The sequence below is a fragment of the Tenrec ecaudatus genome, chromosome 5 (assembly GCF_050624435.1).
Source record: "Tenrec ecaudatus isolate mTenEca1 chromosome 5, mTenEca1.hap1, whole genome shotgun sequence".
Lineage (NCBI taxonomy): Eukaryota > Metazoa > Chordata > Mammalia > Afrosoricida > Tenrecidae > Tenrec > Tenrec ecaudatus.
The window spans coordinates 162,936,575-162,949,585 of record NC_134534.1 but is presented as its reverse complement, the minus strand read 5'-3'; the positions used below and the strand labels follow the sequence as shown (position 1 = coordinate 162,949,585).

General features: G+C 46.5%; 1 pseudogene; it reads left to right on the top strand.

Annotated features, from left to right (window-relative positions):
- The first annotated feature begins 379 nt into the window (after positions 1-379).
- LOC142449305 (RRP15-like protein pseudogene) lies at positions 380-9,036 on the top strand (annotated as a pseudogene).
- Positions 9,037-13,011: the final 3,975 nt, after the last annotated feature.

Below are 13,011 nucleotides of genomic sequence, written 5' to 3'. Positions count from 1 at the left end.
GAACTAGGCACCTTCACTCCAGAGGACTGCCTGCAGGGGCTCCCCACAAGAGAGCAGGGTATGAAGGAAAAACTGGGGGGAGAAATGGATTCAGAGCTGTGTGCAAATTCTGAAAACACAGCCTGCACCCTCCATTCCACCAGGATCGGGCTGGCAGTGAGAGAAGCGGTACCAATTCCTCTTGCCTTTCAAGTTTCCTCATTTGATGGAGAATGGTGTCCTCACTGATGTAAAAATGACCATAACAGCATCAATAATACTAGCGGCAATGGAGCCCCTTCTGTGACCCCGGATCGGAGCTGGGAATGGGGAGGCGCACGCTCTTTTGCAGGAAGAATTGAGCACAAGAGCTGCAGTGGCCCAGCTGGTAATGTCTGACATGGCGCAGGAGCTGCTCAACAGCACTCCGTTTGACCCGTCCGTGCGTGTCCTTGGAAATGCCAGCACCTGTGTGAATGGCATGCTTACTGGGCAGAGAGGAAGAGAGCAGAATGGCAAACCCGGCTCTGCTGAGCCCCAACTAGAGTCCATGTGAGGAAGAAGCTGTCGTCTGGTCTCTGGTAGTCCTGCTTTGGAGCTCATGCAGACCACAGTTTTGATGAGAGAGAGAGAGAGAGGCCAATGAACCAGTATGGCTCGATCTGAGAAGCTGCTGTGTGGACAGCCCCGTGGAAACCCCAAGGACAGGCGACAGTGGAGGCCCCCACTGTGAGCCTGTGCCACAGACACCACAATATGCCTGCCTTCTGTGCTCGGTGAATGGCCAGTGGCTTTGGAACATGCCAGTATTATTCCAGTGTTCTGAGAGAGGGTTGGGAAGGGTGGAGGGGAAAGAGACAGGGACCCTCCCATATCAGAGAATGGAAATCTGCTTCCTGAAACTTCTGCTTAAGATGTGACCTCTAGAGATGGGTCAATTAGGGTGTGAGGTAGTATCGATGAAGAACACAGCTTTCCCCCAGATCCTGGATGCTTCCTCCCCCCAACTACCATGATCTGAATTCTACCTTGCAGGGCTGGATAGGACAGAGGCTGTACACTGGTGCATATGAGGGTTGGAGGTACAGGGAATCCAGGGTGGATGATACCTTCAGGACCAAGGGTGTGAGGGACGATGCTGGGAGAGTGGAGGGTGAGTGGGTTGGAAAGGGGGAACTGATTACAAGGATCCACATGTGACCTCTTCCCTGGGAGAGAGACAGCAGAGAAGGGGGGAAGGGTGACTCCGGATAGGGCAAGATATGACAAAATAACAATGTATAAATTACCAAGGGCATATGAGGGAGGGGGGAATGAGGAGGGAGGGGGGAAAAAAAAGAGGACCTGATGCAAGGGGCTTAAGTGGAGAGCAAATGCCTTGAGAATGATTGGGGCAGGGAATGTATGGATGTGCTTTATACAATTGATGTATGTATATGTATGGATTATGGTAAGAGTTGTATGAGTCCCTAATAAAATGTAAAAGAAGAAAAGAGAAAAAAATGATTAGGGCAAAGACTGTACAGATGTGCTTTATACAATTGATGTATGTATATGTATGAACTGTGAAAAGAATTGTATGAGCCCCAATAAATTGTTAAAATAAAAATAAATAAAAAATCTTTTCAATGTGAAAAAAAAAAAAGATGTGACCTCTAAGCATTTCAAAGCAAACCTGCTAACTGCCATTGAGCGAGGGGGGAGAGGCTGTCTGGACATGTAGCAATGGGGCCACTGCAAGACAAGGAGGAGGGATGGTCCAGTAGGGAGTAGAGTCACTGCTCTCTGAGCCAGGCTCCCAGGGCATTCACTCGGGGTTTCCAGGTCTGCCTTACAAAAAGCCTCCAAAGAGAAGATAGTCGGATCACTGAAGTTCTAAAGGAAGCAAGACAGGCCAGTCACAGGGTGAACTCTGGGGCAGATGGCACACCCAAGCCCCCTGAGGGAGAGGGCAGACAGGGAAGGGGCTGCCAAGCATGAGGAAGGTGTCTGCTGGGGAGAGAGGGCATGTGTCCTGTCTGTGCTAAGAAAACCCACTTACATGAAAGGGGTTGATGGGAGTAGTGTGGACTAGGCCTGGGTCCCAGGCAGGCCATGCAATTGATGGACCAGAGCAGAGGGCAGCCTCACCTCCCCAGGAAGACCAGAGGCACCAAACTCCAAAGCAAACTCACTGCCAGCAGTTGATGCCAATTCACAGCGACCCTATAGGCCAGGGTAGAACTGCCCTGTGACTTTCTCAGACTGTCACTGTTTACATGAGTAGAAAGCCCCATCCGTCTCCTTACCAGAGGCACAGGGAAGTGGAGAAACTCGGGGTCCCAAGACCAAGACAGAAGGTACCTGATGATTCCCAGAGAAGGTTGAAAGAGGCCCTTAGAGTGCAGCTCCCTAGGCTTCTGGGAAGAAGTGGTGGAGGCTCCAGAATCCCCTTGTCAGTGGGTGAAAGAGCCAATATCCTGTCAGACTGGGATCTTTGGTCCCTGAAAATCAGCTCTAGAAGCAGTGTGTGTGTATGCCTGTGCGCGTGCATGTGTGTATGCATGTGTGTGTATGCATATACCTATGTATGGGAGGCGTGGAGGCTGTTAGGAGTCGGGTTTTAGGGTGTGTTCTATCTGTTGCTGTGTTTGATATGAAATATTGTTTTGTGGATCAGAACTCAAGCCACTATGTAATAAACAAAGAAGACAAAACTGATCTCTACTGGTATTTTAGGAATGGTTACACTAGAGCAGCTTGTCAGAACCCCTGAGGGGAATTGCCTGCTGTCAGTAAGATGGTAGGAGATCTTGAGTTTAGGACCAGGACAGTAACTAGATGGTCATTATGGCTTCTAGGGCTGAGACTGGAGAAGCCAGGCCTGATAAGAGGGGTATATGACTCTCAGGTGGGCACGGTGTCTTGGGAACCACCTCACACACCTTTGCTAGGTTAACCGCCTGCCCGGGAGCCAGAGAAGAAGACCGAGAGCCCTATGATAGAATGAGGAGTCACCCACCCACTAGCTGGGCCCCCTGTTGTTAGGTGCTGTTGAGTGGGTTCTGACTCATTGTAGCCTCATGCACAATGGAAGGAAACATAGCCCTGTCCAGAACCTTCCTCATAAACATTGTTATATTTGAGCCCATTGTTTTATTTATTGATTTCATTTTATATAAAAGATCATTGTGTTGGAGGGCTCTTACAGCTCTTAGAACACAATCCATACATCAATCGTGTCAAGCATATTTGTACCTGTGTGGCCATCATTCTTTTCTAAACATTTACTTTCTATTTGAGCCCTTGGTATCAGCTCTTTTTTCCCTCCACCCCTCCCCATGACCCCTTGATAAATAATAAATTATTATTATTTTCTTATCTTACATGGACTGCTGTCTCCCTCCCCCCACAGTTTCTGTTGTTCGTCCCCCCAGGGGTGGTGGTGGTGGTGGTGGTTATGTGTTGATCACTGCAATGGGTTCCCCCCTTCCTCCTCATCTCTCCCCACCTTCCCCCTACCCTCCTGGTACCACTGCTCCCATGAGTCCATTGCTTTAACTATGTGTCAATCCATCTCCTTGAAGGCCTTCCATTTTTTCAACTGATCCTCTGCATGACCAAGCCTGGTGTCCTTTTCCAGGGACTGTACTCTCCTCATAATCTGTTCAAAGTATGGCAGATGGAGTGTCACCATCCTTGTTTCTGAGGCCTATTCCGCCTGTACTTCTTGCAAGGCAGATTTGTATGTTCTTTTGGCAGTGGACACCACCCTTTGCCATCACGCCATCCAAATACATCAATTCTCCGGTGATCTTCCTTAGTCAGTGTCCAACTTCCACAGGCATATGGGACAATTGAAAATACCACGGCTTGGATCAGATGCATCTTATTCAAACAAAGATCCTTGCTCTTCAGTAGATCTTGTGCAGCAGATTTCCCCAATGCTACACAGTCATTTGATTGCTTGAATGCTGTTTCCATGAGTCATGTTTGGAGACCCAACCAAAATGAAGTCGTTGACAGCTTCAATCTTTTTTTTCCCCCTGTTAGTCCTGTTGTGAGGATTTTAGCTTTCTTTACAGTGAGTTATAATCTCTACTGCAGATGGCAGGCTTTGGTTTTCGTCAGCAAGTGCTTCAAATCCTCCTCACTTTCGGCAAGCATGCTTGTGTCATCTGCATAACTCAGGTTGTTGATAAGTCTCTGATCTGGATTCAAATTCTTCTTCACATAGTTCGTCTTCTCAAATTATTTGCTCAGCAAACAAATTCAATAAGTCTGGTGAAAAGATAAAACCCTAACACAAACCTTTCCTGATTTTAAACCACGCAGTGTTTGCTCGCCCTGTCCATTCAACTGCCTCTTGTACAGGCTTGACGTAAGCACAATGAAGAAATGTTCTGAAGTTCTCCTTCTTCTCAACGTTATCCATAGTTTGTTATGATCCACAGAGTCAAACACCTTCACACAGTTCATAAAACACAAGCAAACATTTTCCTGCTAGTCTCTGCTTTCAGCCAAGATCCATCTGACGTCAGCAAAGATCCCTCATATGATGTCCTTTTCTGAACCCTGAGTTTCCAGCAGCTCCTTGGTGATGTATTGTGGCAACTGGTTTTGAATGATCTTTAGCAAACGTAACTTACAACTGCTGTTAATGATATTGTTCAGCATTCTCTACATTCTGTTGGATCATCTTACTTTGGACTGGGCATCAATATGAATCTCCTCTAGTCAGTTGGCCAAGCAGCTGTCTTCTACCCAGAGGGCCTCCAAAGTTGAGGGTGGTGAGAGGAAATCAAATCTGGAAACAAGCCAGATCCCCTCACCCCTTTAATGTGGTCCCACTGGACTGGCTCCCAACCTTTACCCAGATGAAGGCCTTTTTAACATCCACAATATTGAGAACAACAGCATGGAAGCAAGTTGACCTTACTGCATGTTGAGATAATGCAATGACAAGGCACTGTTATAAGATGTCATTGTTGTTAGTGTCGTTGAGTCTGCCTCTACTCATGGCAGCCTTATGTACAGCAGAATGAAGCATCACCGGGTTCTACACCTCTTCATGAGCACTGGTGTGCTCACGTGGGTCCATTATTGAATGCCTTTGAACCTAGAGAAGCAGAGCCCTGGTGGTGTAGTGGTTATGCATTGGGCTGTGGTCTGCAAGGTCAGCAATTCAAAACCACCAGTCATACAATGGGAGGAAGATGGGGTTTTCTACCCCCATAAAGGATTACAGTCTTGGAAACCACAGGGGAAGTTCTACTCTGTCCTACAGGCTCACTATTAATCGGCATCGACTCAAGGGTAGTGAGTTTGGTTTGGTTTTTCCAACCTAGAGAGCATATCTTATAGCCTATACACAGAACCAAAGCAAACTCACTGCCATCAAGTTGATTCTGACTTATAGCAACCCTATAGGACAGAGCAGAACTTCCCCCTGTGAGTTTCTGAGACGGTAACGCTTTATGGGAGTAGAAAGCCCTGACTTTCTCCAATGGAACAGCTGTTGGTTTCGAACTGCTGATCTTGAGGCTAACAGCCCTACACATAATTACTACACCACCAGGGCTTGACAATATTCTGTTGTAATATGGTTTTTTCTACAGTGACTTTTGGAAGTAGATTAGGTTTCTCTTCCTAGTCTGTGTTCATCTGAAAGCTCTACTGAAATATGAAAACCCTGGATGACCCTGCTGGTCTTTGGAATACTGGCAGCATGGCTTTGAGCAGAACAGCAGCACATAAATTACTATAGTACGACAAACTGAGTCATGGGTGGTAGGTTATGAATTAAGTGATAGATTATGAATTCAGTGATTCTGTGATATGAATTTGTAATTGATCAATCATATCAATATCTGCAAACAGCTGATCAGCAGTCCCACTTGTATAAAGTTCCTTTACTCAGCCCCTAGGGCACTGCTTAATGTAAAATGAATGCACAGCTCTGTCAGTTGGGAAGTTCTCAGTTGCAAGCAATGGCAAAAAGCAACTCAAAGTGACTTAAACAATAAAGGGACTCTATTGACTCACAGTGGATTGGCTTACTAAAAATAAAGAGGAAATGCAGCACGTAGTAATAATGATCAAAGCATTTAGCCTTCAGTATAGATTACACACGAACATAAAGAAAGCACAACTCCATATTCCAATCAGCAACATCATGATAAAAAGATATAAACAAATGAATTTGCCAACAATTTTATTTTATTTGAGTCCACAATCAATGCCCATGAAAGTAGCTGTTAAGAAATCAAAAGACATATTGCATTGGGCAGATCTACTGCAAAATATCTGTAAATAATCACTTACTAATAAGCAGAGAGGTCACGGAGACGACTAAGGGGCACCTGACCCAAGCCAGGGTACGCTGACTCCCGTGATGTGCATGAAAAAGATGAACTGTAAGAAAGGAGAAGTGAATAACGGATGCATTTGAATTGCGGTAGTAGTGAAGAATATTGACTGTTCCTGGGACTTCCAGAGGATAATTAATCTGTTGCATTAATTATCTAGTATTGTTATAACATAAATACAAATGAATGGCTGTAATAAATCAACTTATTCTCTAATAATTTGAGTAAATCTAGCATTGGGTTGGATTTGCTCAAATCCATCCCTGGGTCTAGGAGGTTCTGGGTGCAGGGGCCCCAAGTCCAAAGAGTACTTTCTGATCCTCCTCCTCCTTGTCGGTGCGGTGGTCCTTCCTTCTGCGTTCACATGCCTCTCCTTTTAACTCGTAAAAGACAGAAGGTAATGCAGGCTGCACCCCAGAAACGTCCCCTTTCCCGGGATCCGAGTTGTGACCTGCAGCAGACTTCTTTGAAGTGTTGAAAAGTAAGGAAGATCTTAACCAAGCCGTGGTATTTCCATCACTTCACGTGCCTGTGAGAGTTGGACATTAGCCTCCGGTGGTCGAGAACGGCTCCAACCATTCAGGACTCACCTGTGAGTACAGGGAAAAGGCGGGAAACTCTAAAGAAGAAGATGAAAATGGTTTCCAGGGCCGCGGCGTGGCAGCTGGAAGACGCAGATACAGACGCGGTGGACAGGAGAAAGCTGTGGATTGGAAGAGGATGGCTGTTCCCAGGATGCAGCACTGGACGCGGACAATGAGGAGAATGCCGAGCCCCGTGACAAGGAGAATGGAAATGATGTTGAATGTAGTGCTGGGACAAATGCAGGCTGGGCAGATGCCAAGGCTAAATGCTGAACAAAACGACTCCTACGAGTAAGCCCACCATTCTGATCAAAACGAAAGAGCTGGAAAGGGAGAAAAAAGCTGAAGCAAGAAAGATCGAGAAAAGAAAACAGCTTGGTAAGAAGCGGGAGTGGCAATGAAGTGCCGAGTAAAGCGAGATGTTGTCAAAGACAAAGAAACGGAGAGGAGTCTGCAGAGGCTTGCAACAAGGGGTGCGTACGGGGCAAGGACCGGATGCTGTTCAGAAGCCCCCAAAGGTTGATGAAAGGCGAACGACGCTGGAGGCTGTATTAGAAAGCGTGCTACGTCGACAGCAACGGTCTCTAGGAAAGATGTCATCGGTGTTCTTAGAGGGGTGGATGGAAGTACAAGTGAGAAGAACTCAAAAGCAAACAGACTGAAGTGAAATCAGAGGAGAGTCCAGCATGGAACATCCTGTAGGGAGATTTCATGCTGGGGGCGGCTAGGAAAGAGGGGGGCGAGGATAGTGAGGATCGGATGGCAGCTGACCAGCACCTGCCCGTGAAACTGACACATGACCTTAGAGAGGGCAGAACACGTGGAATTGTCCCCATTTTCCTAGAAAAATGTTTCATGCTCTGCCAGTTGAGAACTTTTAAGAATATCATTCATAAGAAAACCTGGACAGCAGAGAAGGGGGGAAGGGAGACCCCGAATAGGGCAAGATATGACAAAATAACGAGGTATAAATTACCAAGGGCATATGAGGGAGGGGGGAAAGGGGAGGGAGGGGGGGGTAAAAAAAAAGAGGACCTGATGCAAGGGGCTTAAGTGGAGAGCAAATGCCTTGAGAATGATTGGGGCAGGGAATGTATGGATGTGCTTTATACAATTGATGTATGTATATGTATGGATGGTGATAAGAGTTGTATGAGTCCCTAATAAAATGTAAAAGAAGAAAAGAGAAAAAAAATGATTAGGGCAAAGACTGTACAGATGTGCTTTATACAATTGATGTATGTATATGTATGAACTGTGAAAAGAATTGTATCAGCCCCAATAAATTGTTAAAAAAAAAAAAAAAGAAAACCTAAAGACTTTCTATCAACGTCAGTTATTTCCCTTTGTTACATTAACCTTTGTCTACTAAAGTGTCACCGATATTTCGTCAGTGTCATTGCAAGTTCACGTACTGGTAAGGGGCATTGGCATATTGTGTGGATATCACCATTGTGTCTAGAAATGGCAGTATCAATTCATAATTAAAGTGGATGATTTAAAGTTAGAGAGCTGGACATTAAATAAGGAAGACTGAATCACGGTGCCGATGATGAAAAATATTGAAAGTATCATGGATATTGAAAGTAATAAATCTGTCTTGGAAGAAGTACAGCCAGAATGCTCCTTAGAGGCAAGGATAGTGAGACTTCATCTCACAAACTCTGGACATGTGGTCAGGAGAGACCAGTCTCTGGAGAAGGACATCAGGCTTAGGAAAGTAGCAGGGCAGTGACAATGAGGAAGGCTTTGACAGGTGGACTGACACTGGCTGCACCAATGTGCGCAAGCATAGAACAGGCTGAGGATGGCACCGGCTGGGCAGGGTTTCCTTCTGTTGTACATACGAGTCAGATGGCACCTCACAGCAACAGTAAGATGCTAAAAGTACAAATTAAGGCACTAGTTAAGGCTCATAGTTTAGGAGTTCCAGCAGCTACAAGCCTGGAATTCCTGGAAGATTTCCATGTGTCTTGGCATCAGGCTTCCCCTGGGTCTAGGGAGTCCTCGGTGCAGGGAACCCAAGTCCAAATGATACACGTGACTCCTGGTTCTTCTTTCTTGTCGGGAACTGTGTTCCTTTTTCTGTGCCCACATTTCTCTCTTTTTCCCTCTTGTCAGATTAAAGGTAATACAGGCCACACCCCAGGGAAAGTCCCCTAACACTGGAGCAGGGTTGTGACCCCATGAAAGGTGTGGCACTTCACCCTAATCTCCTTAAAAGGAACTACCTCATCATATCAGATCACACCGCGGACGATGATGGCATCATCACATGACTGCCAAACCACTGGGAATCATACGTAAGCCCAGTTGGCACATGTATTGAAGGGGCACAAGTCAATCATCTTGACTGTACTTCTGTTATCAAGAGAGACCCGGTCAATGGAGAAAGGTTCTCGTGCTTGGTAAAGTAGAAAATCATTGAAAAACAGCGAAACCTTTTATGAGATGGGTTGACACAGTGACAGCCACCATGCTCTCACACATACGGTGTTAGGCTGGGTTCCCTAGCGAAATAAAACAAGTGGCATTTATATATGTATATCAAGAGAGAAGCTTTTCTCAAGGAAAATGTCCCACAGAGGTGTGGAGCAATTAAGTACAGTTTGTTTCAAGACCTTGTGTCATGCATTAAACTGAAAGCTTTCCCTCCCTGATTGTGTGGCTGCTGGGGGCTGGGCAGCTTAGAAGCCGGAAAGCCAGAAGATGAACTAGGAGGCTGAAAGATGAAGCAGGAAAGCAAAGCAGGGAGACCATGACTGGTGGAGACAGAAACCGATTGGCAGATCAGATGGTATGACAGGCTGCTGATAGCTCCCCAGATCGGAGGCAAGATGGCAGGCCACTGGCTTCAGTCCAAAGAACTGGAGGTGAATGCTACAGATGCAGGATTCCCACAAGCCAGGAGAGCAAATTCTCCACAGCATCTTTTTATAGATCGGAAGTAGGCCGCACCCCCAATGAATTGTCATCAGGCTGTGACTTGCGACCCCAGTAACGGGTTGTATGGAGTTGTTTACATCACATTGGGTCACATATGGGAGAGGCCTCACCGCCAAACCACTGAAGATCCTGGCTCAGACAAGGGGACACGGGCACGTACCACTGTGAGGCTGGCCTGGGACTGGGCAGCACTTTTGTTGTGGTGGCTTTTGTTTCTTTTTCTGCTTTCCATGGGGTCACCACCGGCCAGAACCAATTCACCAGCATCTAACGACAAGGACATTTATTCACAAACCCAAAAGTTCAGCAGTAAGATTCCCCTTTGGTAAGGGTTGGTCCAGCGCTACGCAATCGCAATCGTGCTTATGACACAAAACTGGGCTGGCTTCTTTTCACTTCTTCCCTTCGCAGTTCATGGTGTGAGCTGTATCCTAATGCTTTCTGCCTGCACGGGTACAAGTTATACGTGGGCGAAAATTGCAGTGAGATGAGCTTCGCGGCTAACACCCAGCAGGAAAGAAATTTCCTCGTAGGATCCCACCAAAGAGGAAAGCAACCCCGTGCAAACAGCCTTCGGAGCTGTGGTGGGGAATGGGGGCAAATTCGGCTCTTTGGTGTCATGTGGCTGACGGTGCTGAGGATCCCTCACAGGCACTATTATTCCCCGTGTAGGCTTGCCTATTGTGTGGCTAAAAGGTGCTATGTCGGGATGGGTTCAGTTCCAGATTTGAAAGGTGTCTAAGGACAGTTGTCTTGGGGGTTCCGTCGGACTGAGTGACCAGACAGTCTGGTGTTTGCTATGATTTTGAATTTTGTTTGGCATTTTCCTTCCACTCTCTCCAGGACCTTCTCTTGTGACCTAGAGCCACATGGTTGGTTAGGGGAGCCAGGCACCATCTAATTCTTTTTATCTTGGGGTAGTCCTTTGGATTAATGATGACCTGCAGTATTTGATTTCTTTATCTCTTCTTTGCTCTGGATGGGGAGAGAGCAATAGTTGGATCGTAGATGGCTATTTGAAAGCTTTCAAAGCCCCAGCATTTGTCTTCATGGTACTTACCATAGTTGAATATAGAACCTTGTCTTTGTGGACTATTTCATCCCAACGGACTTAGATGGTCCCCAAGACTATGATGCTCAACACCCAAGCCCGGAGACGTATTCCTTCAAGGTGTTTGGTTATGGCTAAGCTATCACCATTCTGCCCCCTGGGTGCGATGGATCCGAGGAACACCTGATAACATGGATGTACCTGGAAGACACGATACTGAGTGAAAGCAATCAATCACCAAATGACAAATAGTGCATGAGACCATGATTATTAGAAGTCAAGAAAATATCACACCTAGAAGCAGAAAGTAACATTCCTTGATGTTTACCAGAGGTAACATCAGAGAAAGGGAAGGAAGCTCACTAGCTAGAAAGTAGACCGACTTTAACCAGGGTGTGAGGGGGAAGGCGATATGCCATAAGGGGAGGTCAGCCCGAGGGAAGACAGACACTGGGAGGCACCCAAGGCAACAGTGACGAGTGCCGTGACCTACACAGTCTTGAATCAACAAAGAATTGATGAGCGGATACACAGGTAGACATGCAAGTTCAGAAGGAGTGGGAGATTATATATTATATATATTTGGCAGATGATATTTCTGCATATGTACATACTAATATGTGCTTCAAATACATTCATGTACACCATGAAATGTATCTCATCAGTACTCTACCTTCCATAATCACGACTGGACTTTTTCTTTAACTTTAATGCCCCCAAGGCCAGATTTCTCTTTCCAGCAGCACATGGGGTTTTTCCCAAATCCCCTTCTGCTAGACTCTGATGTTTTCCCTGCTGGCTGCGCTTCCTGGCCCACCCTTTCTAAAAATCCCTTCCCTAGGTCACTTACATACACACTACCCACAGTGGGTTTCCACCCATTCCTAAAGGCACGGTTACTCCTGAAAGTCCCTCCAACACTCTCAATGCTCTGCTGCAGGTCAGCAGCCTCAGGAGAAACCAGAGCCCCACTTCACTAGAGGCCCCCACCCACTAGGGACTGCCCAGCCCATCAGAAAGTTCCCATTATCCCCTCTGAGAGAGACAGTCATAATTGACCACCTTTGAGTGGTTATGCTCAGTCAAGTTGGGTGGAATCCTAAACGTGGGGCTTTGGAGAAGGATGTTCCTTAAGAATACATCCTACAAGGGATGAATCGTCTGGCATTATAGGTCATATGCCAGGTTCTCGGCTGAAGGGCAGGGGAGGGAATACACACATATCAGCGCAAGGAGGTCCCGCTGATGGTCGGGCTTTGTTCCTGATGTTGCCATCATCGAAGCACAGGAAGGACAGCAAATTATCATCACTTAGCAAAAGGTGTTTGTTGACCTATACAAAATTAATTTCTTGGCTATTGCTGTGAGTTCCCAGGGGATGTGTTCACACGTCAGAATGAACTAAGAGTACAATTGTCTCTTATTTGACAGCCTGAACAAAGGTCGATGGATGAAGAAGTGGGACGAACTGGAGTGAAAGGGGATTTGTAATAGTTTAACGATGAGGCAGGCCTTCTCTCTTGTTATGATTAACTGCCTCAAAGAAGCAAAACGCATCTCCATTAAGACATCTCCCCTCTGTTCTTCCACCGGCCGCCACCAGAGACCCCATAGGGCAAGGAAGGTAAGAGAAAGCCGAGGCTCTTACCCTGCGGTGGGCCTGCCGAGGCTTCAATCTTGAGTTTGTCATGGTCTAGCTGTGTGATGCTGGGAAAGTGACTTAACTTTGCCTGTGCCTTGGTTTTTCCACCTGTAAAATGGGGATGATAATTGTAGTACTTCACGAGGCTGTTGAATTAACTGCACCCCGCAGGCCCAGATACCTGGACACTTTTGTCTGTTTTAAATGATTCAAACTTCTACTCCAAGAGCCAGGGCCCAGGACCTAATACCGCAGACTAAGGGTCAGTGATCAGAGCCCAGCTGTGGCCCCCAGGTCTCCTTTATCCCCAGAGAGCAAGAGCTCACACTTGGGGAGCACCAGCCCACAGCTCCCCCCTGGCCTCTTCCACAGATCCCCATGGTTTTTCTTGGCCTACTTCAATGGTTCCAAATCTCTTCAAATAAAGGATCCCCTATGAATGTCCAGGTTTTATAACCTGAT